Raw genomic sequence first — 21,175 nt, forward strand, 5'->3', positions numbered from 1 at the left:
ATCAGCCTACTGCACGTGGTATTCCCAGCCGGTCTCCCATGCAAGTACTAACCACGCCCGATGCAGCTTAACTTCAGTGATCGGACGAGAACTGGTGTATTCTGCAATGGTTTGGCCGTAGGCTGAATACTCGTCGGAATTGGATGTAATTTAATACTTCGGCTAGGCAACAAATGCCGGGAAAAAGTTGGTATGTACGGTGGAATAAAAATGTTGATAAACCTACTGCACGTTGTATTCCCAACTGATCCCCCATGCAAGTAGTAAGCATGCCCGATGCAAATTAACTTCAGGTATCGGACGAGAGCTGGTGTATTCAGCATCGGTTTGGCAGTAGGCTAAATTTTCGTTGCAATTGGATGTCATTTAATGCTTCGGCTAGGCAAAAAATCATGGAAAAAGTTAGTATGTACGATGGAATAAAAATGTTCATCAGCCTACTGCACGTGGTATTCCCAGCCAGTCTCCCATGCAAGTACTGACCACGCCCGATGCAGCTTAACTTCAGTGATCGGACGAGAACAGGTGTATTCTGCAATGTTTTGGCAGTAGGCAGAATATTCGTCGGAATTGGATGTCATTTAATGCTACGGCTAAGCAAAAAAATCATAGGAAAAAGTTAGTATATAATGTGGAATAATAATGATGATGAGCCTACTGCACGTCGTATTCCCAGCCGGTCTCTCATGCATGTACTAACCACGCTCGATGCAGCTTAACTTCAGTGATCGGACGAGAACTGGTGTATTTTGCAATGGCTTGGCAGTAGGCTGAATGTTCGTCCGAATTGTATGTCGTTCAATGCTTCGGCTATGCAAACAATCCCGGGAAAAATTTAGTATGTACGGTTGAATAAAAATGTTGATGAGCCTAATGCACGTAGTATTCCCAGCCGGTCTCCCATGCAAGTACTAACCACACCCGATGCAGCTTAACTTCAGTGATCGGACGAGAACTGGTGTATTCTGCAATGGTTTGGCAGTAGGCTGAATATTCGTCCTAATTGTATGTCATTTAATGCTTCGTCTAGGCAAAAAATCCCGGGAAAAAGTTAGTATGTACGGTGGAATAAAAATGTTGATGAGACTAATGCACGTGGTATTCCCAGCCGGTCTCCCATGCAAGTAGTAACCACGCTCGATGCAGCTTAACTTCAGTGATCGGACGAGAACTGGTGTATTTTGCAATGGCTTGGCAGTAGGCTGAATGTTCGTCCGAATTGTATGTCGTTTAATGCTTCGGCTATGCAAACAATCCCGGGAAAATGTTAGTATGTACGGTGGAATAAAAATGTTGATGAGCCTAATGCACGTAGTATTCCCAGCAGGTCTCCCATGCAAGTACTAACCATGCCCGATGCAGATTAACTTCAGTGATCAGACGAGAACTGGTGTATTCTGCATTGGTTTGGCAGTAGGCTGAATATTCGTCGCAATTGGATGTCATTTAATGCTTCGGCTAGGCAAAAATTCATGGAAAAAAGTTAGTATGTACGGTGGAATAAAAATGATCATCAGCCTACTGCACGTGGTATTCCCAGCCGGTCTCCCATGCAAGTACTAACCACGCCCGATGCAGCTTAACTTCAGTGATCGGACGAGAACTGGTGTATTCTGCAATGGTTTGGCCGTAGGCTGAATACTCGTCGGAATTGGATGTAATTTAATACTTCGGCTAGGCAACAAATGCCGGGAAAAAGTTGGTATGTACGGTGGAATAAAAATGTTGATAAACCTACTGCACGTTGTATTCCCAACTGATCTCCCATGCAAGTACTAAGCATGCCCGATGCAAATTAACTTCAGGTATCGGACGAGAGCTGGTGCATTCAGCATCGGTTTGGCAGTAGGCTGAATTTTCGTCGCAATTGGATGTCATTTAATGCTTCGGCTAGGCAAAAAATCATGGAAAAAGTTAGTATGTACGATGGAATAAAAATGTTCATCAGCCTACTGCACGTGGTATTCCCAGCCAGTCTCCCATGCAAGTACTGACCACGCCCGATGCAGCTTAACTTCAGTGATCGCACGAGAACAGGTGTATTCTGCAATGTTTTGGCAGTAGGCAGAATATTCGTCGGAATTGGATGTCATTTAATGCTACGGCTAAGCAAAAAAATCATAGGAAAAAGTTAGTATGTAATGTGGAATAATAATGTTGATGAGCCTACTGCACGTCGTATTCCCAGCCGGTCTCTCATGCATGTACTAACCACGCCCGATGCAGCTAAACTTCAGGGATCGGACGAGAACTGTGTGTTCTGCAATGGTTTGGCAGTAGGCTGAATATTTGTCAGAATTGGATGTCGTTTAACGTTTCGGCTAGGCAAAAAATCCCAGGGAAAAGTTAGCATGTACGGTGGAATAAAAATGTTGATAAGCCTACTGCACGTGGTATTCCCAGCCGGTCTCCAATGCAAGTACTAACCACGCCCGATGCAGATTAACTTCAGTGATAGGACGAGAACGGGTGTATTCTGCAACGGTTTGGCAGTAGGCTGAACATTCGTCGGAATTGGATGTAACTTAATACTTCGGCTAGGCAAAAAATCCCGGGAAAAAGTTAGTATGTACGGTGGAATAAAAATGATGATGAGCCTAATGCACGTGGTATTCCCAGCCGGTCTCTCATGCAAGTAATAACCACGCTCGATGCAGCTTAACTTCAGTGATCGGACGAGAACTGGTGTATTTTGCAATGGCTTGGCAGTAGGCTGAATGTTCGTCCGAATTGTATGTCGTTTAATGCTTCGGCTATGCAAACAATCCCGGGAAAAAATTTAGTATGTACGGTGGAATAAAAATGTTGATGAGCCTAATGCACGTAGTATTCCCAGCCGGTCTCCCATGCAAGTACTAACCACACCCGATGCAGCTTAACTTCAGTGATCGGACGAGAACTGGTGTATTCTGCAATGGTTTGGCAGTAGGCTGAATATTCGTCCTAATTGTATGTCATTTAATGCTTCGTCTAGGCAAAAAATCATGGGAAAAAGTTAGCATGTAATGTGGAATAAAAATGTTGATGAGCCTACTGCACGAGGTATTCCCAGCCGGTCTCCCGTGCAAGTACTAACCACGCCCGATGCGGCTTAGCTTCAGTGATCGGACGAGAACTGGTGTATTCTGCAATGGTTTGGCAGTAGGCTGAATATTTGTCAGAATTGGATGTAATTTAAAACTTCTGCTAGGCAACAAATCCCGGGAAAAAGTTGGTATGTACGGTGGAATAAAAATGTTGATGAGCGTACTGCACGTGGTATTCCCAGCCGGTCTCACAACCAAGTACTAACCACGCCCGATGCAGCTTAACTTCAGTGATCGGACGAGAACGGGTGTATTCTGCAATGGTTTAGCAGTAGGCTGAATATTCGTCGGAATTGGATGTAACTTAATACTTCGGCTAGGCAAAAAATCCCGGGAAAAATTTAGTCTGTACGGTGGAATAAAAATGTTGATGAGACTAATGCACGTGGTATTCCCAGCCGGTCTCCCATGCAAGTAGTAACCACGCTCGATGCAGCTTAACTTCAGTGATCGGACGAGAACTGGTGTATTTTGCAATGGCTTGGCAGTAGGCTGAATGTTCGTCCGAATTGTATGTCGTTTAATGCTTCGGCTATGCAAACAATCCAGGGAAAATGTTAGTATGTACGGTGGAATAAAAAAGTTGATGAGCCTAATGCACGTAGTATTCCCAGCCGGTCTCCCATGCAAGTACTAAACACGCCGGATGCAGCTTAACTTCAGTGATCGGACGAGAACTTGTGTATTCTGCAATGGTTTGGCAGTAGGCTGAATATTCGTCGGAATTGGATGTCATTAAATGCTTCTGCTAGGCAAAAAATCATGGGAAAAAGTTAGTATGTACGGTGGAATAAAAATGTTGATAAGCCTACTGCACGTGGTATTCCCAGCAGGTCTCTCATGCTAGTACTAGCCACGCCCGATGCAGCTTTACTTCATTGATCGGACGAGAACTGGTGTATTCTGAAATGTTTTGGCAGTAGGCTGAATATTCATCGGAATTGGATGTCATTTAATGCTTCGGCTAAGCAAAAAATCTCGGGAAAATGTTAGTAAGTAATGTGGAATAAAAATGTTGATGAGCGTACTGCACATGGTATTCCCAGCCGGTCTCACATCCAAGTACTAACCACGCCCGATGCAGCTTAACTTCAGTGATTGGACGAGAACGGGTGTATTCTGCAATGGTTTGGCAGTAGGCTGAATATTTGTCGGAATAGGATGTAATTTAATACTTCGGCTAGGCAAAAAATCCCGGGAAAAGTTAGTACGTACGGTGGTATAAAAATGTTGATGAGCCTAATGCACGTGGTATTCCCAGCCGGTCTCCCATGCAAGTACTAACCACGCCAGATGCATCTTAACTTTAGTGATCGGACGAGAACTGGTGTATTCTGCAATGGTTTGGCAGTAGGCTGAATATTCGTCCGAATTGTATGTCATTTAATGCTTCGGCTAGGCAACAAATCCCGGGAAAAAGTTGGTATGTACGGTGAAATAAAAATGTTGATAAGCCTACTGCACGTGGTATTCCCAGCCGGTCTCCCATGCAAGTACTAACCATGCCCGATGCAGATTAACTTCAGTGATCGGACGAGAACTGGTGTATTCTACACTGGTTTGACAGAAGTCTGAATATTCGTCAGAATTAGATGTCGTTTAATGCTTCGACTAGGCAAAAAATCCCGGGGAAAAGTTAGTATGTACTATGGAATAAAAGTGTTGATGAGAAAACTGCACGTGGTATTCCCAGCAGGTCTCCCATGTAAGTACTAACCACGCCCGATGCAGCTTAACTTCAGCGATCGGACGAGAACTGGTGTACTCTGCAATGGTTTGGCAGTAGGCTGAATATTCGTCGGAATTGGATGTAATTTAATACTATGGCTAGGCAACAAGTCCCGGGAAAAAGTTGGTATGTACGGTGAAATAAAATTGTTGATAAGCCTACTGCACGTAGTATTCCCAGCCGGTCTCCCATGCAAGTACTAACCATGCCCGATGCAGATTAACTTCAGTAATCGGACCTGAACTGGTGAAATCTGCTTTGGTTTGGCAGTAGGCTGAATATTCGTCGAAATTGGATGTCATTTAATGCTTCGGCTAGGCAAAAAATCATGGAAAAATTTTAGTATGTACGATGGAATAAAAATGTTCATCAGCCTACTGCACGTGGTATTCCCTGCCGGTCTCCCATCCAAGTACTAACCACGCCCGATGCAGCTTAACTTCAGTGATAGGACAAGAACTGGTGTATTCTGCAATGGTTTGGCAGTAGGCTGAATATTCGTCCGAATTGTATGTCATTTAATGCTTCGTCTAGGCAAAAAATCATGGGAAAAAGTTAGTATATAATGTGGAATAAAAATGTTGATGAGCCTACTGCACGTGGTATTCCCAGCTGGTCTCCTGTGCAAGTACTAACCACCCCCGATGCGGCTTAACTTCAGTAATCGGACGAGAACTGGTGTATTCTGCAATGGTTTGGCAGTAGACTGAATATTTGTCACAATTGGATGTAATTTAATACTTCGGCTAGGCAACAAATCCCGAGAAAAAGTTGGTATGTTCGGTGGAATAAAAATGTTGATAAGCCTACTGCACGTGGTATTCCCAGCAGGTCTCCCATGCTAGTACTAACCATGCCCGATGCAGATTAACTTCAGTGATCAGACGAGAACTGGTGTATTCTGCATTGGTTTGGCAGTAGGCTGAATATTCGTCGCAATTGGATGTCATTTAATGCTTCGGCTAGGCAAAAATTCATGGAAAAAAGTTAGTATGTACGGTGGAATAAAAATGTTCATCAGCCTACTGCACGTGGTATTCCCAGCCGGTCTCCCATGCAAGTACTAACCACGCCCGATGCAGCTTAACTTCAGTGATCGGACAAGAACTGGTGTATTCTGCAATGGTTTGGCCGTAGGCTGAATACTCGCCGGAATTGGATGTAATTTAATACTTCGGCTAGGCAACAAATGCCGGGAAAAAGTTGGTATGTACGGTGGAATAAAAATGTTGATAAACCTACTGCACGTTGTATTCCCAACTGATCTCCCATGCAAGTACTAAGCATGCCCAATGCAAATTAACTTCAGGTATCGGACGAGAGCTGGTGTATTCAGCATCGGTTTGGCAGTAGGCTGAATTTTCGTCCCAATTGGATGTCATTTAATGCTTCGGCTAGGCAAAAAATCATGGAAAATGTTAGTATGTACGATGGAATAAAAATGTTCATCAGCCTACTGCACGTGGTATTCCCAGCCAGTCTCCCATGCAAGTACTAACCACGCCCGATGCAGCTTAACTTCAGTGATCGGACGAGAACAGGTGTATTCTGCAATGGTTTGGCAGTAGGCAGAATATTCGTCGGAATTGGATGTCATTTAATACTATGGCTAGGCAACAAATCCCGGGAAAAAGTTGGTATGTACGGTGAAATAAAATTGTTGATAAGCCTACTGCACGTAGTATTCCCAGCCGGTCTCCCATGCAAGTACTAACCATGCCCGATGCAGATTAACTTCAGTAATCGGACCTGAACTGGTGAAATCTGCTTTGGTTTGGCAGTAGGCTGAATATTCGTCGAAATTGGATGTCATTTAATGCTTCGGCTAGGCAAAAAATCATGGAAAAATTTTAGTATGTACGATGGAATAAAAATGTTCATCAGCCTACTGCACGTGGTATTCCCTGCCGGTCTCCCATCCAAGTACTAACCACGCCCGATGCAGCTTAACTTCAGTGATCGGACGAGAACTGGTGTATTCTGCAATGGTTTGGCAGTAGGCTGAATATTCGTCCGAATTGTATGTCATTTAATGCTTCGTCTAGGCAAAAAATCATGGGAAAAAGTTAGTATGTAATGTGGAATAAAAATGTTGATGAGCCTACTGCACGTGGTATTCCCAGCTGGTCTCCTGTGCAAGTACTAACCACGCCCGATGCGGCTTAACTTCAGTAATCGGACGAGAACTGGTGTATTCTGCAATGGTTTGGCAGTAGACTGAATATTTGTCAGAATTGGATGTAATTTAATACTTCGGCTAGGCAACAAATCCCGAGAAAAAGTTGGTATGTACGGTGGAATAAAAATGTTGATAAGCCTACTGCACGTGGTATTCCCAGCAGGTCTCCCATGCTAGTACTAACCATGCCCGATGCAGATTAACTTCAGTGATCAGACGAGAACTGGTGTATTCTGCATTGGTTTGGCAGTAGGCTGAATATTCGTCGCAATTGGATGTCATTTAATGCTTCGGCTAGGCAAAAATTCATGGAAAAAAGTTAGTATGTACGGTGGAATAAAAATGTTCATCAGCCTACTGCACGTGGTATTCCCAGCCGGTCTCCCATGCAAGTACTAACCACGCCCGATGCAGCTTAACTTCAGTGATCGGACGAGAACTGGTGTATTCTGCAATGGTTTGGCCGTAGGCTGAATACTCGTCGGAATTGGATGTAATTTAATACTTCGGCTAGGCAACAAATGCCGGGAAAAAGTTGGTATGTACGGTGGAATAAAAATGTTGATAAACCTACTGCACGTTGTATTCCCAACTGATCTCCCATGCAAGTACTAAGCATGCCCAATGCAAATTAACTTCAGGTATCGGACGAGAGCTGGTGTATTCAGCATCGGTTTGGCAGTAGGCTGAATTTTCGTCCCAATTGGATGTCATTTAATGCTTCGGCTAGGCAAAAAATCATGGAAAATGTTAGTATGTACGATGGAATAAAAATGTTCATCAGCCTACTGCACGTGGTATTCCCAGCCAGTCTCCCATGCAAGTACTAACCACGCCCGATGCAGCTTAACTTCAGTGATCGGACGAGAACAGGTGTATTCTGCAATGGTTTGGCAGTAGGCAGAATATTCGTCGGAATTGGATGTCATTTAATGCTATGGCTAGGCAAAAAAATCATAGGAAAAAGTTAGTATGTAATGTGGAATAAAACCGTTCATCAGCCTACTGCACGTGGTATTCCCAGCCAGTCTCCCATGCAAGTACTAACCACGCCCGATGCAGCTTAACTTCAGTGATCGGACGAGAACTGGTGTGTTCTGCAATGGTTTAGCAGTAGGCTGAATATTTGTCAGAATTGGATGTCGTTTAACGTTTCGGCTAGGCAAAAAATTCCGGGGAAAAGTTAGCATGTACGGTGGAATAAAAATGTTGATAAGCCTACTGCACGTGGTATTCCCAGCCGGTCTCCCATGCAAGTACTAACCACGCCCGATGCAGCTTAACTTCAGCGATCGGACGAGAACTGGTGTACTCTGCAATGGTTTGGCAGTAGGCTGAATATTTGTCGGAATTGGATGTAATTTAATACTTCGGCTAGCCAACAAATCCCGGGAAAAAGTTGGTATGTACGGTGAAATAAAAATGTTGATAAGCCAACTGCACGTGGTATTCCCAGCCGGTCTCCCATGCAAGTACTAACCAAGCCCGATGCAGATTAACTTCAGTGATAGGACGAGAACTGGTGTATTCTGCATTGGTTTGGCAGTAGGCTGAATATTCGTCGCAATTGGATGTCATTTAATGCTTCGGCTAGGCAAAAATTCATGGAAAAAAGTTAGTATGTACGGTGGAATAAAAATGTTCATCAGCCTACTGCACGTGGTATTCCCAGCCGGTCTCCCATGCAAGTACTAACCATGCCCGATGCAGCTTAACTTCAGTGATCGGACGAGAACTGGTGTATTCTGCAATGGTTTGGCAGTAGGCTGAATATTCGTCCTAATTGTATGTCATTTAATGCTTCGTCTAGGCAAAAAATCATGGGAAAAAGTTAGCATGTAATGTGGAATAAAAATGTTGATGAGCCTACTGCACGTGGTATTCCCAGCCGGTCTCCCGTGCAAGTACTAACCACGCCCGATGCGGCTTAGCTTCAGTGATCGGACGAGAACTGGTGTATTCTGCAATGGTTTGGCAGTAGGCTGAACATTTGTCAGAATTGGATGTAATTTAATACTTCTGCTAGGCAACAAATCCCGGGAAAAAGTTGGTATGTACGGTGGAATAAAAATGTTGATGAGCGTACTGCACGTGGTATTCCCAGCCGGTCTCACATCCAAGTACTAACCACGCCCGATGCAGCTTAACTTCAGTGATCGGACGAGAACGGGTGTATTCTGCAATGGTTTAGCAGTAGGCTGAATATTCGTCGGAATTGGATGTAACTTAATACTTCAGCTAGGCAAAAAATCCCGGGAAAAATTTAGTCTGTACGGTGGAATAAAAATGTTGATGAGAATAATGCACGTGGTATTCCCAGCCGGTCTCCCATGCAAGTAGTAACCACGCTCGATGCAGCTTAACTTCAGTGATCGGACGAGAACTGGTGTATTTTGCAATGGCTTGGCAGTAGGCTGAATGTTCGTCCGAATTGTATGTCGTTTAATGCTTCGGCTATGCAAACAATCCCGGGAAAATGTTAGTATGTACGGTGGAATAAAAATGTTGATGAGCCTAATGCACGTAGTATTCCCAGCCGGTCTCCCATGCAAGTACTAACCACGCCGGATGCAGCTTAACTTCAGTGATCGGACGAGAACTTGTGTATTCTGCAATGGTTTGGCAGTAGGCTGAATATTCGTCGGAATTGGATGTCATTAAATGCTTCTGCTAGGCAAAAAATCATGGGAAAAAGTTAGTATGTACGGTGGAATAAAAATGTTGATAAGCCTACTGCACGTGGTATTCCCAGCAGGTCTCTCATGCTAGTACTAACCACGCCCGATGCAGCTTAACTTCATTGATCGGACGAGAACTGGTATATTCTGAAATGTTTTGGCAGTAGGCTGAATATTCATCGGAATTGGATGTCATTTAATGCTTCGGCTAAGCAAAAAATCTCGGGAAAATGTTAGTAAGTAATGTGGAATAAAAATGTTGATGAGCGTACTGCACATGGTATTCCCAGCCGGTCTCACATCCAAGTACTAACCACGCCCGATGCAGCTTAACTTCAGTGATTGGACGAGAACGGGTGTATTCTGCAATGGTTTGGCAGTAGGCTGAATATTTGTCGGAACAGGATGTAATTTAATACTTCGGCTAGGCAAAAAATCCCGGGAAAAGTTAGTACGTACGGTGGTATAAAAATGTTGTTGAGCCTAATGCACGTGGTATTCCCAGCCGGTCTCCCATGCAAGTACTAACCACGCCAGATGCATCTTAACTTTAGTGATTGGACGAGAACTGGTGTATTCTGCAATGGTTTGGCAGTAGGCTGAATATTCGTCCGAATTGTATGTCATTTAATGCTTCGGCTAGGCAACAAATCCCGGGAAAAAGTTGGTATGTACGGTGAAATAAAAATGTTGATAAGCCTACTGCACGTGGTATTCCCAGCCGGTCTCCCATGCAAGTACTAACCATGCCCGATGCAGATTAACTTCAGTGATCGGACGAGAACTGGTGTATTCTACACTGGTTTGACAGAAGTCTGAATATTCGTCAGAATTAGATGTCGTTTAATGCTTCGACTAGGCAAAAAATCCCGGGGAAAAGTTAGTATGTACTATGGAATAAAAGTGTTGATGAGAAAACTGCACGTGGTATTCCCAGCAGGTCTCCCATGTAAGTACTAACCACGCCCGATGCAGCTTAACTTCAGCGATCGGACGAGAACTGGTGTATTCTGCAATGGTTTGGCAGTAGGCTGAATATTCGTCGGAATTGGATGTAATTTAATACTATGGCTAGGCAACAAATCCCGGGAAAAAGTTGGTATGTACGGTGAAATAAAATTGTTGATAAGCCTACTGCACGTAGTATTCCCAGCCGGTCTCCCATGCAAGTACTAACCATGCCCGATGCAGATTAACTTCAGTAATCGGACCTGAACTGGTGAAATCTGCTTTGGTTTGGCAGTAGGCTGAATATTCGTCGAAATTGGATGTCATTTAATGCTTCGGCTAGGCAAAAAATCATGGAAAAATTTTAGTATGTACGATGGAATAAAAATGTTCATCAGCCTACTGCACGTGGTATTCCCTGCCGGTCTCCCATCCAAGTACTAACCACGCCCGATGCAGCTTAACTTCAGTGATCGGACGAGAACTGGTGTATTCTGCAATGGTTTGGCAGTAGGCTGAATATTCCTCCGAATTGTATGTCATTTAATGCTTCGTCTAGGCAAAAAATCATGGGAAAAAGTTAGTATGTAATGTGGAATAAAAATGTTGATGAGCCTACTGCACGTGGTATTCCCAGCTGGTCTCCTGTGCAAGTACTAACCACGCCCGATGCGGCTTAACTTCAGTAATCGGACGAGAACTGGTGTATTCTGCAATGGTTTGGCAGTAGACTGAATATTTGTCAGAATTGGATGTAATTTAATACTTCGGCTAGGCAACAAATCCCGAGAAAAAGTTGGTATGTACGGTGGAATAAAAATGTTGATAAGCCTACTGCACGTGGTATTCCCAGCAGGTCTCCCATGCTAGTACTAACCATGCCCGATGCAGATTAACTTCAGTGATCAGACGAGAACTGGTGTATTCTGCATTGGTTTGGCAGTAGGCTGAATATTCGTCGCAATTGGATGTCATTTAATGCTTCGGCTAGGCAAAAATTCATGGAAAAAAGTTAGTATGTACGGTGGAATAAAAATGTTCATCAGCCTACTGCACGTGGTATTCCCAACTGATCTCCCATGCAAGTACTAAGCATGCCCAATGCAAATTAACTTCAGGTATCGGACGAGAGCTGGTGTATTCAGCATCGGTTTGGCAGTAGGCTGAATTTTCGTCCCAATTGGATGTCATTTAATGCTTCGGCTAGGCAAAAAATCATGGAAAATGTTAGTATGTACGATGGAATAAAAATGTTCATCAGCCTACTGCACGTGGTATTCCCAGCCAGTCTCCCATGCAAGTACTAACCACGCCCGATGCAGCTTAACTTCAGTGATCGGACGAGAACAGGTGTATTCTGCAATGGTTTGGCAGTAGGCAGAATATTCGTCGGAATTGGATGTCATTTAATGCTATGGCTAGGCAAAAAAATCATAGGAAAAAGTTAGTATGTAATGTGGAATAAAACCGTTCATCAGCCTACTGCACGTGGTATTCCCAGCCAGTCTCCCATGCAAGTACTAACCACGCCCGATGCAGCTTAACTTCAGTGATCGAACGAGAACTGGTGTGTTCTGCAATGGTTTAGCAGTAGGCTGAATATTTGTCAGAATTGGATGTCGTTTAACGTTTCGGCTAGGCAAAAAATTCCGGGGAAAAGTTAGCATGTACGGTGGAATAAAAATGTTGATAAGCCTACTGCACGTGGTATTCCCAGCCGGTCTCCCATGCAAGTACTAACCACGCCCGATGCAGCTTAACTTCAGCGATCGGACGAGAACTGGTGTACTCTGCAATGGTTTGGCAGTAGGCTGAATATTTGTCGGAATTGGATGTAATTTAATACTTCGGCTAGCCAACAAATCCCGGGAAAAAGTTGGTATGTACGGTGAAATAAAAATGTTGATAAGCCAACTGCACGTGGTATTCCCAGCCGGTCTCCCATGCAAGTACTAACCAAGCCCGATGCAGATTAACTTCAGTGATAGGACGAGAACTGGTGTATTCTGCATTGGTTTGGCAGTAGGCTGAATATTCGTCGCAATTGGATGTCATTTAATGCTTCGGCTAGGCAAAAATTCATGGAAAAAAGTTAGTATGTACGGTGGAATAAAAATGTTCATCAGCCTACTGCACGTGGTATTCCCAGCAGGTCTCTCATGCTAGTACTAACCACGCCCGATGCAGCTTAACTTCATTGATCGGACGAGAACTGGTATATTCTGAAATGTTTTGGCAGTAGGCTGAATATTCATCGGAATTGGATGTCATTTAATGCTTCGGCTAAGCAAAAAATCTCGGGAAAATGTTAGTAAGTAATGTGGAATAAAAATGTTGATGAGCGTACTGCACATGGTATTCCCAGCCGGTCTCACATCCAAGTACTAACCACGCCCGATGCAGCTTAACTTCAGTGATTGGACGAGAACGGGTGTATTCTGCAATGGTTTGGCAGTAGGCTGAATATTTGTCGGAATAGGATGTAATTTAATACTTCGGCTAGGCAAAAAATCCCGGGAAAAGTTAGTACGTACGGTGGTATAAAAATGTTGTTGAGCCTAATGCACGTGGTATTCCCAGCCGGTCTCCCATGCAAGTACTAACCACGCCAGATGCATCTTAACTTTAGTGATTGGACGAGAACTGGTGTATTCTGCAATGGTTTGGCAGTAGGCTGAATATTCGTCCGAATTGTATGTCATTTAATGCTTCGGCTAGGCAACAAATCCCGGGAAAAAGTTGGTATGTACGGTGAAATAAAAATGTTGATAAGCCTACTGCACGTGGTATTCCCAGCCGGTCTCCCATGCAAGTACTAACCATGCCCGATGCAGATTAACTTCAGTGATCGGACGAGAACTGGTGTATTCTACACTGGTTTGACAGAAGTCTGAATATTCGTCAGAATTAGATGTCGTTTAATGCTTCGACTAGGCAAAAAATCCCGGGGAAAAGTTAGTATGTACTATGGAATAAAAGTGTTGATGAGAAAACTGCACGTGGTATTCCCAGCAGGTCTCCCATGTAAGTACTAACCACGCCCGATGCAGCTTAACTTCAGCGATCGGACGAGAACTGGTGTATTCTGCAATGGTTTGGCAGTAGGCTGAATATTCGTCGGAATTGGATGTAATTTAATACTATGGCTAGGCAACAAATCCCGGGAAAAAGTTGGTATGTACGGTGAAATAAAATTGTTGATAAGCCTACTGCACGTAGTATTCCCAGCCGGTCTCCCATGCAAGTACTAACCATGCCCGATGCAGATTAACTTCAGTAATCGGACCTGAACTGGTGAAATCTGCTTTGGTTTGGCAGTAGGCTGAATATTCGTCGAAATTGGATGTCATTTAATGCTTCGGCTAGGCAAAAAATCATGGAAAAATTTTAGTATGTACGATGGAATAAAAATGTTCATCAGCCTACTGCACGTGGTATTCCCTGCCGGTCTCCCATCCAAGTACTAACCACGCCCGATGCAGCTTAACTTCAGTGATCGGACGAGAACTGGTGTATTCTGCAATGGTTTGGCAGTAGGCTGAATATTCCTCCGAATTGTATGTCATTTAATGCTTCGTCTAGGCAAAAAATCATGGGAAAAAGTTAGTATGTAATGTGGAATAAAAATGTTGATGAGCCTACTGCACGTGGTATTCCCAGCTGGTCTCCTGTGCAAGTACTAACCACGCCCGATGCGGCTTAACTTCAGTAATCGGACGAGAACTGGTGTATTCTGCAATGGTTTGGCAGTAGACTGAATATTTGTCAGAATTGGATGTAATTTAATACTTCGGCTAGGCAACAAATCCCGAGAAAAAGTTGGTATGTACGGTGGAATAAAAATATTGATAAGCCTACTGCACGTGGTATTCCCAGCAGGTCTCCCATGCTAGTACTAACCATGCCCGATGCAGATTAACTTCAGTGATCAGACGAGAACTGGTGTATTCTGCATTGGTTTGGCAGTAGGCTGAATATTCGTCGCAATTGGATGTCATTTAATGCTTCGGCTAGGCAAAAATTCATGGAAAAAAGTTAGTATGTACGGTGGAATAAAAATGTTCATCAGCCTACTGCACGTGGTATTCCCAACTGATCTCCCATGCAAGTACTAAGCATGCCCAATGCAAATTAACTTCAGGTATCGGACGAGAGCTGGTGTATTCAGCATCGGTTTGGCAGTAGGCTGAATTTTCGTCCCAATTGGATGTCATTTAATGCTTCGGCTAGGCAAAAAATCATGGAAAATGTTAGTATGTACGATGGAATAAAAATGTTCATCAGCCTACTGCACGTGGTATTCCCAGCCAGTCTCCCATGCAAGTACTAACCACGCCCGATGCAGCTTAACTTCAGTGATCGGACGAGAACAGGTGTATTCTGCAATGGTTTGGCAGTAGGCAGAATATTCGTCGGAATTGGATGTCATTTAATGCTATGGCTAGGCAAAAAAATCATAGGAAAAAGTTAGTATGTAATGTGGAATAAAACCGTTCATCAGCCTACTGCACGTGGTATTCCCAGCCAGTCTCCCATGCAAGTACTAACCACGCCCGATGCAGCTTAACTTCAGTGATCGAACGAGAACTGGTGTGTTCTGCAATGGTTTAGCAGTAGGCTGAATATTTGTCAGAATTGGATGTCGTTTAACGTTTCGGCTAGGCAAAAAATTCCGGGGAAAAGTTAGCATGTACGGTGGAATAAAAATGTTGATAAGCCTACTGCACGTGGTATTCCCAGCCGGTCTCCCATGCAAGTACTAACCACGCCCGATGCAGCTTAACTTCAGCGATCGGACGAGAACTGGTGTACTCTGCAATGGTTTGGCAGTAGGCTGAATATTTGTCGGAATTGGATGTAATTTAATACTTCGGCTAGCCAACAAATCCCGGGAAAAAGTTGGTATGTACGGTGAAATAAAAATGTTGATAAGCCAACTGCACGTGGTATTCCCAGCCGGTCTCCCATGCAAGTACTAACCAAGCCCGATGCAGATTAACTTCAGTGATAGGACGAGAACTGGTGTATTCTGCATTGGTTTGGCAGTAGGCTGAATATTCGTCGCAATTGGATGTCATTTAATGCTTCGGCTAGGCAAAAATTCATGGAAAAAAGTTAGTATGTACGGTGGAATAAAAATGTTCATCAGCCTACTGCACGTGGTATTCCCAGCCGGTCTCCCATGCAAGTACTAACCATGCCCGATGCAGCTTAACTTCAGTGATCGGACGAGAACTGGTGTATTCTGCAATGGTTTGGCAGTAGGCTGAATATTCTTCCTAATTGTATGTCATTTAATGCTTCGTCTAGGCAAAAAATCATGGGAAAAAGTTAGCATGTAATGTGGAATAAAAATGTTGATGAGCCTACTGCACGTGGTATTCCCAGCCGGTCTCCCGTGCAAGTACTAACCACGCCCGATGCGGCTTAGCTTCAGTGATCGGACGAGAACTGGTGTATTCTGCAATGGTTTGGCAGTAGGCTGAACATTTGTCAGAATTGGATGTAATTTAATACTTCTGCTAGGCAACAAATCCCGGGAAAAAGTTGGTATGTACGGTGGAATAAAAATGTTGATGAGCGTACTGCACGTGGTATTCCCAGCCGGTCTCACATCCAAGTACTAACCACGCCCGATGCAGCTTAACTTCAGTGATCGGACGAGAACGGGTGTATTCTGCAATGGTTTAGCAGTAGGCTGAATATTCGTCGGAATTGGATGTAACTTAATACTTCAGCTAGGCAAAAAATCCCGGGAAAAATTTAGTCTGTACGGTGGAATAAAAATGTTGATGAGACTAATGCACGTGGTATTCCCAGCCGGTCTCCCATGCAAGTAGTAACCACGCTCGATGCAGCTTAACTTCAGTGATCGGACGAGAACTGGTGTATTTTGCAATGGCTTGGCAGTAGGCTGAATGTTCGTCCGAATTGTATGTCGTTTAATGCTTCGGCTATGCAAACAATCCCGGGAAAATGTTAGTATGTACGGTGGAATAAAAATGTTGATGAGCCTAATGCACGTAGTATTCCCAGCCGGTCTCCCATGCAAGTACTAACCACGCCGGATGCAGCTTAACTTCAGTGATCGGACGAGAACTTGTGTATTCTGCAATGGTTTGGCAGTAGGCTGAATATTCGTCGGAATTGGATGTCATTAAATGCTTCTGCTAGGCAAAAAATCATGGGAAAAAGTTAGTATGTACGGTGGAATAAAAATGTTGATAAGCCTACTGCACGTGGTATTCCCAGCAGGTCTCTCATGCTAGTACTAACCACGCCCGATGCAGCTTAACTTCATTGATCGGACGAGAACTGGTGTATTCTGAAATGTTTTGGCAGTAGGCTGAATATTCATCGGAATTGGATGTCATTTAATGCTTCGGCTAAGCAAAAAATCTCGGGAAAATGTTAGTAAGTAATGTGGAATAAAAATGTTGATGAGCGTACTGCACATGGTATTCCCAGCCGGTCTCACATCCAAGTACTAACCACGCCCGATGCAGCTTAACTTCAGTGATTGGACGAGAACGGGTGTATTCTGCAATGGTTTGGCAGTAGGCTGAATATTTGTCGGAATAGGATGTAATTTAATACTTCGGCTAGGCAAAAAATCCCGGGAAAAGTTAGTACGTACGGTGGTATAAAAATGTTGTTGAGCCTAATGCACGTGGTATTCCCAGCCGGTCTCCCATGCAAGTACTAACCACGCCAGATGCATCTTAACTTTAGTGATCGGACGAGAACTGGTGTATTCTGCAATGGTTTGGCAGTAGGCTGAATATTCGTCCGAATTGTATGTCATTTAATGCTTCGGCTAGGCAACAAATCCCGGGAAAAAGTTGGTATGTACGGTGAAATAAAAATGTTGATAAGCCTACTGCACGTGGTATTCCCAGCCGGTCTCCCATGCAAGTACTAACCATGCCCGATGCAGATTAACTTCAGTGATCGGACGAGAACTGGTGTATTCTACACTGGTTTGACAGAAGTCTGAATATTCGTCAGAATTAGATGTCGTTTAATGCTTCGACTAGGCAAAAAATCCCGGGGAAAAGTTAGTATGTACTATGGAATAAAAGTGTTGATGAGAAAACTGCACGTGGTATTCCCAGCAGGTCTCCCATGTAAGTACTAACCACGCCCGATGCAGCTTAACTTCAGCGATCGGACGAGAACTGGTGTACTCTGCAATGGTTTAGCAGTAGGCTGAATATTCGTCGGAATTGGATGTAACTTAATACTTCAGCTAGGCAAAAAATCCCGGGAAAAATTTAGTCTGTACGGTGGAATAAAAATGTTGATGAGACTAATGCACGTGGTATTCCCAGCCGGTCTCCCATGCAAGTAGTAACCACGCTCGATGCAGCTTAACTTCAGTGATCGGACGAGAACTGGTGTATTTTGCAATGGCTTGGCAGTAGGCTGAATGTTCGTCCGAATTGTATGTCGTTTAATGCTTCGGCTATGCAAACAATCCCGGGAAAATGTTAGTATGTACGGTGGAATAAAAATGTTGATGAGCCTAATGCACGTAGTATTCCCAGCCGGTCTCCCATGCAAGTACTAACCACGCCGGATGCAGCTTAACTTCAGTGATCGGACGAGAACTTGTGTATTCTGCAATGGTTTGGCAGTAGGCTGAATATTCGTCGGAATTGGATGTCATTAAATGCTTCTGCTAGGCAAAAAATCATGGGAAAAAGTTAGTATGTACGGTGGAATAAAAATGTTGATAAGCCTACTGCACGTGGTATTCCCAGCAGGTCTCTCATGCTAGTACTAACCACGCCCGATGCAGCTTAACTTCATTGATCGGACGAGAACTGGTGTATTCTGAAATGTTTTGGCAGTAGGCTGAATATTCATCGGAATTGGATGTCATTTAATGCTTCGGCTAAGCAAAAAATCTCGGGAAAATGTTAGTAAGTAATGTGGAATAAAAATGTTGATGAGCGTACTGCACATGGTATTCCCAGCCGGTCTCACATCCAAGTACTAACCACGCCCGATGCAGCTTAACTTCAGTGATTGGACGAGAACGGGTGTATTCTGCAATGGTTTGGCAGTAGGCTGAATATTTGTCGGAATAGGATGTAATTTAATACTTCGGCTAGGCAAAAAATCCCGGGAAAAGTTAGTACGTACGGTGGTATAAAAATGTTGTTGAGCCTAATGCACGTGGTATTCCCAGCCGGTCTCCCATGCAAGTACTAACCACGCCAGATGCATCTTAACTTTAGTGATCGGACGAGAACTGGTGTATTCTGCAATGGTTTGGCAGTAGGCTGAATATTCGTCCGAATTGTATGTCATTTAATGCTTCGGCTAGGCAACAAATCCCGGGAAAAAGTTGGTATGTACGGTGAAATAAAAATGTTGATAAGCCTACTGCACGTGGTATTCCCAGCCGGTCTCCCATGCAAGTACTAACCATGCCCGATGCAGATTAACTTCAGTGATCGGACGAGAACTGGTGTATTCTACACTGGTTTGACAGAAGTCTGAATATTCGTCAGAATTAGATGTCGTTTAATGCTTCGACTAGGCAAAAAATCCCGGGGAAAAGTTAGTATGTACTATGGAATAAAAGTGTTGATGAGAAAACTGCACGTGGTATTCCCAGCAGGTCTCCCATGTAAGTACTAACCACGCCCGATGCAGCTTAACTTCAGCGATCGGACGAGAACTGGTGTACTCTGCAATGGTTTGGCAGTAGGCTGAATATTCGTCGGAATTGGATGTAATTTAATACTATGGCTAGGCAACAAATCCCGGGAAAAAGTTGGTATGTACGGTGAAATAAAATTGTTGATAAGCCTACTGCACGTGGTATTCCCAGCCAGTCTCCTATGCAAGTACTAACCATGCCCGATGCAGATTAACTTCAGTAATCGGACCTGAACTGGTGTACTCTGCTTTGGTTTGGCAGTAGGCTGAATATTCGTCGAAATTGGATGTCATTTAATGCTTCGGCTAGGCAAAAAATCATGGAAAAATTTTAGTATGTACGATGGAATAAAAATGTTCATCAGCCTACTGCACGTGGTATTCCCTGCCGGTCTCCCATCCAAGTACTAACCACGCCCGATGCAGCTTAACTTCAGTGATCGGACGAGAACTGGTGTATTCTGCAATGGTTTGGCAGTAGGCTGAATATTCTTCCGAATTGTATGTCATTTAATGCTTCGTCTAGGCAAAAAATCATGGGAAAAAGTTAGTATGTAATGTGGAATAAAAATGTTGATGAGCCTACTGCACGTGGTATTCCCAGCTGGTCTCCTGTGCAAGTACTAACCACGCCCGATGCGGCTTAACTTCAGTAATCGGACGAGAACTGGTGTATTCTGCAATGGTTTGGCAGTAGACTGAATATTTGTCAGAATTGGATGTAATTTAATACTTCGGCTAGGCAACAAATCCCGAGAAAAAGTTGGTATGTACGGTGGAATAAAAATGTTGATAAGCCTACTGCACGTGGTATTCCCAGCAGGTCTCCCATGCTAGTACTAACCATGCCCTATGCAGATTAACTTCAGTGATCAGACGAGAACTGGTGTATTCTGCATTGGTTTGGCAGTAGGCTGAATATTCGTCGCAATTGGATGTCATTTAATGCTTCGGCTAGGCAAAAATTCATGGAAAAAAGTTAGTATGTACAGTGGAATAAAAATGTTCATCAGCCTACTGCACGTGGTATTCCCAGCCGGTCTCCCATGCAAGTACTAACCACGCCCGATGCAGCTTAACTTCAGTGATCGGACGAGAACTGGTGTACTCTGCAATGGTTTGGCAGTAGGCTGAATATTCGTCGGAATTGGATGTCGTTTAATGCTTCGGCTAGGCAAACAATCCCGGGAAAATGTTAGTATGTACGGTGGAATAAAAATGTTGATGAGCCTAATGCACGTAGTATTCCCAGCCGGTCTCCCATGCAAGTACTAACCACGCCGGATGCAGCTTAACTTCAGTGATCGGACGAGAACTTGTGTATTCTGCAATGGTTTGGCAGTAGGCTGAATATTCGTCGGAATTGGATGTCATTAAATGCTTCTGCTAGGCAAAAAATCATGGGAAAAAGTTAGTATGTACGGTGGAATAAAAATGTTGATAAGCCTACTGCACGTGGTATTCCCAGCAGGTCTCTCATGCTAGTACTAACCACGCCCGATGCAGCTTAACTTCATTGATCGGACGAGAACTGGTGTATTCTGAAATGTTTTGGCAGTAGGCTGAATATTCATCGGAATTGGATGTCATTTAATGCTTCGGCTAAGCAAAAAATCTCGGGAAAATGTTAGTAAGTAATGTGGAATAAAAATGTTGATGAGCGTACTGCACATGGTATTCCCAGCCGGTCTCACATCCAAGTACTAACCACGCCCGATGCAGCTTAACTTCAGTGATTGGACGAGAACGGGTGTATTCTGCAATGGTTTGGCAGTAGGCTGAATATTTGTCGGAATAGGATGTAATTTAATACTTCGGCTAGGCAAAAAATCCCGGGAAAAGTTAGTACGTACGGTGGTATAAAAATGTTGTTGAGCCTAATGCA

General features: G+C 43.8%; 4 non-coding genes and 74 pseudogenes across 4 annotated transcripts; all 78 read right to left on the reverse strand.

The window, feature by feature from the left end:
• Positions 1-3: 3 nt before the first annotated feature.
• LOC146743462 (5S ribosomal RNA) lies at positions 4-123 on the reverse strand (annotated as a pseudogene).
• Positions 124-434: 311 nt separating this feature from the next.
• LOC146743463 (5S ribosomal RNA) lies at positions 435-554 on the reverse strand (annotated as a pseudogene).
• Positions 555-867: 313 nt separating this feature from the next.
• LOC146743464 (5S ribosomal RNA) lies at positions 868-987 on the reverse strand (annotated as a pseudogene).
• Positions 988-1,299: 312 nt separating this feature from the next.
• LOC146743465 (5S ribosomal RNA) lies at positions 1,300-1,419 on the reverse strand (annotated as a pseudogene).
• Positions 1,420-1,515: 96 nt separating this feature from the next.
• LOC146743466 (5S ribosomal RNA) lies at positions 1,516-1,635 on the reverse strand (annotated as a pseudogene).
• A 311-nt stretch (positions 1,636-1,946) lies between these two features.
• On the reverse strand, positions 1,947-2,066 carry LOC146743467 (5S ribosomal RNA; annotated as a pseudogene).
• Positions 2,067-2,378: 312 nt separating this feature from the next.
• On the reverse strand, positions 2,379-2,498 carry LOC146743468 (5S ribosomal RNA; annotated as a pseudogene).
• A 313-nt stretch (positions 2,499-2,811) lies between these two features.
• On the reverse strand, positions 2,812-2,931 carry LOC146743469 (5S ribosomal RNA; annotated as a pseudogene).
• A 96-nt stretch (positions 2,932-3,027) lies between these two features.
• On the reverse strand, positions 3,028-3,147 carry LOC146743470 (5S ribosomal RNA; annotated as a pseudogene).
• Positions 3,148-3,243: 96 nt separating this feature from the next.
• LOC146743471 (5S ribosomal RNA) lies at positions 3,244-3,363 on the reverse strand (annotated as a pseudogene).
• A 312-nt stretch (positions 3,364-3,675) lies between these two features.
• On the reverse strand, positions 3,676-3,795 carry LOC146743472 (5S ribosomal RNA; annotated as a pseudogene).
• A 96-nt stretch (positions 3,796-3,891) lies between these two features.
• On the reverse strand, positions 3,892-4,011 carry LOC146743473 (5S ribosomal RNA; annotated as a pseudogene).
• A 96-nt stretch (positions 4,012-4,107) lies between these two features.
• Positions 4,108-4,227, reverse strand: LOC146743474 (5S ribosomal RNA; annotated as a pseudogene).
• A 95-nt stretch (positions 4,228-4,322) lies between these two features.
• On the reverse strand, positions 4,323-4,442 carry LOC146743475 (5S ribosomal RNA; annotated as a pseudogene).
• Positions 4,443-4,538: 96 nt separating this feature from the next.
• On the reverse strand, positions 4,539-4,658 carry LOC146743476 (5S ribosomal RNA; annotated as a pseudogene).
• Positions 4,659-4,754: 96 nt separating this feature from the next.
• Positions 4,755-4,874, reverse strand: LOC146743477 (5S ribosomal RNA; annotated as a pseudogene).
• Positions 4,875-5,186: 312 nt separating this feature from the next.
• On the reverse strand, positions 5,187-5,306 carry LOC146743478 (5S ribosomal RNA; annotated as a pseudogene).
• Positions 5,307-5,402: 96 nt separating this feature from the next.
• On the reverse strand, positions 5,403-5,522 carry LOC146743479 (5S ribosomal RNA; annotated as a pseudogene).
• A 96-nt stretch (positions 5,523-5,618) lies between these two features.
• LOC146743480 (5S ribosomal RNA) lies at positions 5,619-5,738 on the reverse strand (annotated as a pseudogene).
• Positions 5,739-5,834: 96 nt separating this feature from the next.
• On the reverse strand, positions 5,835-5,954 carry LOC146743481 (5S ribosomal RNA; annotated as a pseudogene).
• A 311-nt stretch (positions 5,955-6,265) lies between these two features.
• On the reverse strand, positions 6,266-6,385 carry LOC146743482 (5S ribosomal RNA; annotated as a pseudogene).
• Positions 6,386-6,697: 312 nt separating this feature from the next.
• On the reverse strand, positions 6,698-6,817 carry LOC146743483 (5S ribosomal RNA). Its single transcript, XR_014929607.1, has one exon. It is a non-coding gene; the product is annotated as a 5S ribosomal RNA (ribosomal RNA).
• A 96-nt stretch (positions 6,818-6,913) lies between these two features.
• On the reverse strand, positions 6,914-7,033 carry LOC146743484 (5S ribosomal RNA; annotated as a pseudogene).
• Positions 7,034-7,129: 96 nt separating this feature from the next.
• On the reverse strand, positions 7,130-7,249 carry LOC146743485 (5S ribosomal RNA; annotated as a pseudogene).
• Positions 7,250-7,345: 96 nt separating this feature from the next.
• LOC146743486 (5S ribosomal RNA) lies at positions 7,346-7,465 on the reverse strand (annotated as a pseudogene).
• Positions 7,466-7,776: 311 nt separating this feature from the next.
• On the reverse strand, positions 7,777-7,896 carry LOC146743487 (5S ribosomal RNA; annotated as a pseudogene).
• Positions 7,897-7,993: 97 nt separating this feature from the next.
• Positions 7,994-8,113, reverse strand: LOC146743488 (5S ribosomal RNA; annotated as a pseudogene).
• A 96-nt stretch (positions 8,114-8,209) lies between these two features.
• Positions 8,210-8,329, reverse strand: LOC146743489 (5S ribosomal RNA; annotated as a pseudogene).
• Positions 8,330-8,425: 96 nt separating this feature from the next.
• LOC146743490 (5S ribosomal RNA) lies at positions 8,426-8,545 on the reverse strand (annotated as a pseudogene).
• Positions 8,546-8,641: 96 nt separating this feature from the next.
• Positions 8,642-8,761, reverse strand: LOC146743491 (5S ribosomal RNA; annotated as a pseudogene).
• Positions 8,762-8,857: 96 nt separating this feature from the next.
• Positions 8,858-8,977, reverse strand: LOC146743492 (5S ribosomal RNA; annotated as a pseudogene).
• A 96-nt stretch (positions 8,978-9,073) lies between these two features.
• On the reverse strand, positions 9,074-9,193 carry LOC146743493 (5S ribosomal RNA; annotated as a pseudogene).
• A 312-nt stretch (positions 9,194-9,505) lies between these two features.
• Positions 9,506-9,625, reverse strand: LOC146743494 (5S ribosomal RNA; annotated as a pseudogene).
• Positions 9,626-9,721: 96 nt separating this feature from the next.
• On the reverse strand, positions 9,722-9,841 carry LOC146743495 (5S ribosomal RNA; annotated as a pseudogene).
• A 96-nt stretch (positions 9,842-9,937) lies between these two features.
• LOC146743496 (5S ribosomal RNA) lies at positions 9,938-10,057 on the reverse strand (annotated as a pseudogene).
• A 311-nt stretch (positions 10,058-10,368) lies between these two features.
• On the reverse strand, positions 10,369-10,488 carry LOC146743497 (5S ribosomal RNA; annotated as a pseudogene).
• Positions 10,489-10,584: 96 nt separating this feature from the next.
• On the reverse strand, positions 10,585-10,704 carry LOC146743498 (5S ribosomal RNA; annotated as a pseudogene).
• Positions 10,705-11,016: 312 nt separating this feature from the next.
• LOC146743499 (5S ribosomal RNA) lies at positions 11,017-11,136 on the reverse strand. Its single transcript, XR_014929608.1, has one exon. It is a non-coding gene; the product is annotated as a 5S ribosomal RNA (ribosomal RNA).
• Positions 11,137-11,232: 96 nt separating this feature from the next.
• On the reverse strand, positions 11,233-11,352 carry LOC146743500 (5S ribosomal RNA; annotated as a pseudogene).
• A 96-nt stretch (positions 11,353-11,448) lies between these two features.
• LOC146743501 (5S ribosomal RNA) lies at positions 11,449-11,568 on the reverse strand (annotated as a pseudogene).
• A 311-nt stretch (positions 11,569-11,879) lies between these two features.
• On the reverse strand, positions 11,880-11,999 carry LOC146743502 (5S ribosomal RNA; annotated as a pseudogene).
• Positions 12,000-12,096: 97 nt separating this feature from the next.
• LOC146743503 (5S ribosomal RNA) lies at positions 12,097-12,216 on the reverse strand (annotated as a pseudogene).
• Positions 12,217-12,312: 96 nt separating this feature from the next.
• LOC146743504 (5S ribosomal RNA) lies at positions 12,313-12,432 on the reverse strand (annotated as a pseudogene).
• A 96-nt stretch (positions 12,433-12,528) lies between these two features.
• On the reverse strand, positions 12,529-12,648 carry LOC146743505 (5S ribosomal RNA; annotated as a pseudogene).
• Positions 12,649-12,744: 96 nt separating this feature from the next.
• On the reverse strand, positions 12,745-12,864 carry LOC146743506 (5S ribosomal RNA; annotated as a pseudogene).
• Positions 12,865-12,960: 96 nt separating this feature from the next.
• LOC146743507 (5S ribosomal RNA) lies at positions 12,961-13,080 on the reverse strand (annotated as a pseudogene).
• A 311-nt stretch (positions 13,081-13,391) lies between these two features.
• On the reverse strand, positions 13,392-13,511 carry LOC146743508 (5S ribosomal RNA; annotated as a pseudogene).
• Positions 13,512-13,607: 96 nt separating this feature from the next.
• LOC146743509 (5S ribosomal RNA) lies at positions 13,608-13,727 on the reverse strand (annotated as a pseudogene).
• A 312-nt stretch (positions 13,728-14,039) lies between these two features.
• LOC146743510 (5S ribosomal RNA) lies at positions 14,040-14,159 on the reverse strand. Its single transcript, XR_014929609.1, has one exon. It is a non-coding gene; the product is annotated as a 5S ribosomal RNA (ribosomal RNA).
• Positions 14,160-14,255: 96 nt separating this feature from the next.
• On the reverse strand, positions 14,256-14,375 carry LOC146743511 (5S ribosomal RNA; annotated as a pseudogene).
• A 96-nt stretch (positions 14,376-14,471) lies between these two features.
• LOC146743512 (5S ribosomal RNA) lies at positions 14,472-14,591 on the reverse strand (annotated as a pseudogene).
• A 311-nt stretch (positions 14,592-14,902) lies between these two features.
• LOC146743513 (5S ribosomal RNA) lies at positions 14,903-15,022 on the reverse strand (annotated as a pseudogene).
• Positions 15,023-15,119: 97 nt separating this feature from the next.
• Positions 15,120-15,239, reverse strand: LOC146743514 (5S ribosomal RNA; annotated as a pseudogene).
• Positions 15,240-15,335: 96 nt separating this feature from the next.
• On the reverse strand, positions 15,336-15,455 carry LOC146743515 (5S ribosomal RNA; annotated as a pseudogene).
• A 96-nt stretch (positions 15,456-15,551) lies between these two features.
• On the reverse strand, positions 15,552-15,671 carry LOC146743516 (5S ribosomal RNA; annotated as a pseudogene).
• A 96-nt stretch (positions 15,672-15,767) lies between these two features.
• On the reverse strand, positions 15,768-15,887 carry LOC146743517 (5S ribosomal RNA; annotated as a pseudogene).
• A 96-nt stretch (positions 15,888-15,983) lies between these two features.
• On the reverse strand, positions 15,984-16,103 carry LOC146743518 (5S ribosomal RNA; annotated as a pseudogene).
• Positions 16,104-16,199: 96 nt separating this feature from the next.
• On the reverse strand, positions 16,200-16,319 carry LOC146743519 (5S ribosomal RNA; annotated as a pseudogene).
• Positions 16,320-16,631: 312 nt separating this feature from the next.
• On the reverse strand, positions 16,632-16,751 carry LOC146743520 (5S ribosomal RNA; annotated as a pseudogene).
• A 96-nt stretch (positions 16,752-16,847) lies between these two features.
• LOC146743521 (5S ribosomal RNA) lies at positions 16,848-16,967 on the reverse strand (annotated as a pseudogene).
• A 96-nt stretch (positions 16,968-17,063) lies between these two features.
• LOC146743522 (5S ribosomal RNA) lies at positions 17,064-17,183 on the reverse strand (annotated as a pseudogene).
• A 95-nt stretch (positions 17,184-17,278) lies between these two features.
• Positions 17,279-17,398, reverse strand: LOC146743523 (5S ribosomal RNA; annotated as a pseudogene).
• A 96-nt stretch (positions 17,399-17,494) lies between these two features.
• On the reverse strand, positions 17,495-17,614 carry LOC146743524 (5S ribosomal RNA; annotated as a pseudogene).
• Positions 17,615-17,710: 96 nt separating this feature from the next.
• LOC146743525 (5S ribosomal RNA) lies at positions 17,711-17,830 on the reverse strand (annotated as a pseudogene).
• Positions 17,831-18,142: 312 nt separating this feature from the next.
• On the reverse strand, positions 18,143-18,262 carry LOC146743526 (5S ribosomal RNA; annotated as a pseudogene).
• A 96-nt stretch (positions 18,263-18,358) lies between these two features.
• On the reverse strand, positions 18,359-18,478 carry LOC146743527 (5S ribosomal RNA; annotated as a pseudogene).
• A 96-nt stretch (positions 18,479-18,574) lies between these two features.
• On the reverse strand, positions 18,575-18,694 carry LOC146743528 (5S ribosomal RNA; annotated as a pseudogene).
• Positions 18,695-18,789: 95 nt separating this feature from the next.
• LOC146743529 (5S ribosomal RNA) lies at positions 18,790-18,909 on the reverse strand (annotated as a pseudogene).
• A 96-nt stretch (positions 18,910-19,005) lies between these two features.
• On the reverse strand, positions 19,006-19,125 carry LOC146743530 (5S ribosomal RNA; annotated as a pseudogene).
• A 96-nt stretch (positions 19,126-19,221) lies between these two features.
• On the reverse strand, positions 19,222-19,341 carry LOC146743531 (5S ribosomal RNA; annotated as a pseudogene).
• A 96-nt stretch (positions 19,342-19,437) lies between these two features.
• LOC146743532 (5S ribosomal RNA) lies at positions 19,438-19,557 on the reverse strand (annotated as a pseudogene).
• A 96-nt stretch (positions 19,558-19,653) lies between these two features.
• LOC146743533 (5S ribosomal RNA) lies at positions 19,654-19,773 on the reverse strand. Its single transcript, XR_014929610.1, has one exon. It is a non-coding gene; the product is annotated as a 5S ribosomal RNA (ribosomal RNA).
• A 96-nt stretch (positions 19,774-19,869) lies between these two features.
• On the reverse strand, positions 19,870-19,989 carry LOC146743534 (5S ribosomal RNA; annotated as a pseudogene).
• A 96-nt stretch (positions 19,990-20,085) lies between these two features.
• Positions 20,086-20,205, reverse strand: LOC146743535 (5S ribosomal RNA; annotated as a pseudogene).
• A 96-nt stretch (positions 20,206-20,301) lies between these two features.
• On the reverse strand, positions 20,302-20,421 carry LOC146743536 (5S ribosomal RNA; annotated as a pseudogene).
• A 96-nt stretch (positions 20,422-20,517) lies between these two features.
• Positions 20,518-20,637, reverse strand: LOC146743537 (5S ribosomal RNA; annotated as a pseudogene).
• A 96-nt stretch (positions 20,638-20,733) lies between these two features.
• LOC146743538 (5S ribosomal RNA) lies at positions 20,734-20,853 on the reverse strand (annotated as a pseudogene).
• Positions 20,854-20,949: 96 nt separating this feature from the next.
• LOC146743539 (5S ribosomal RNA) lies at positions 20,950-21,069 on the reverse strand (annotated as a pseudogene).
• Between the last annotated feature and the right edge of the window lie 106 nt (positions 21,070-21,175).

The sequence above is a fragment of the Saccoglossus kowalevskii genome, chromosome 5 (genome assembly GCF_978046115.1).
Source record: "Saccoglossus kowalevskii chromosome 5, keSacKowa6.1, whole genome shotgun sequence".
Lineage (NCBI taxonomy): Eukaryota > Metazoa > Hemichordata > Enteropneusta > Harrimaniidae > Saccoglossus > Saccoglossus kowalevskii.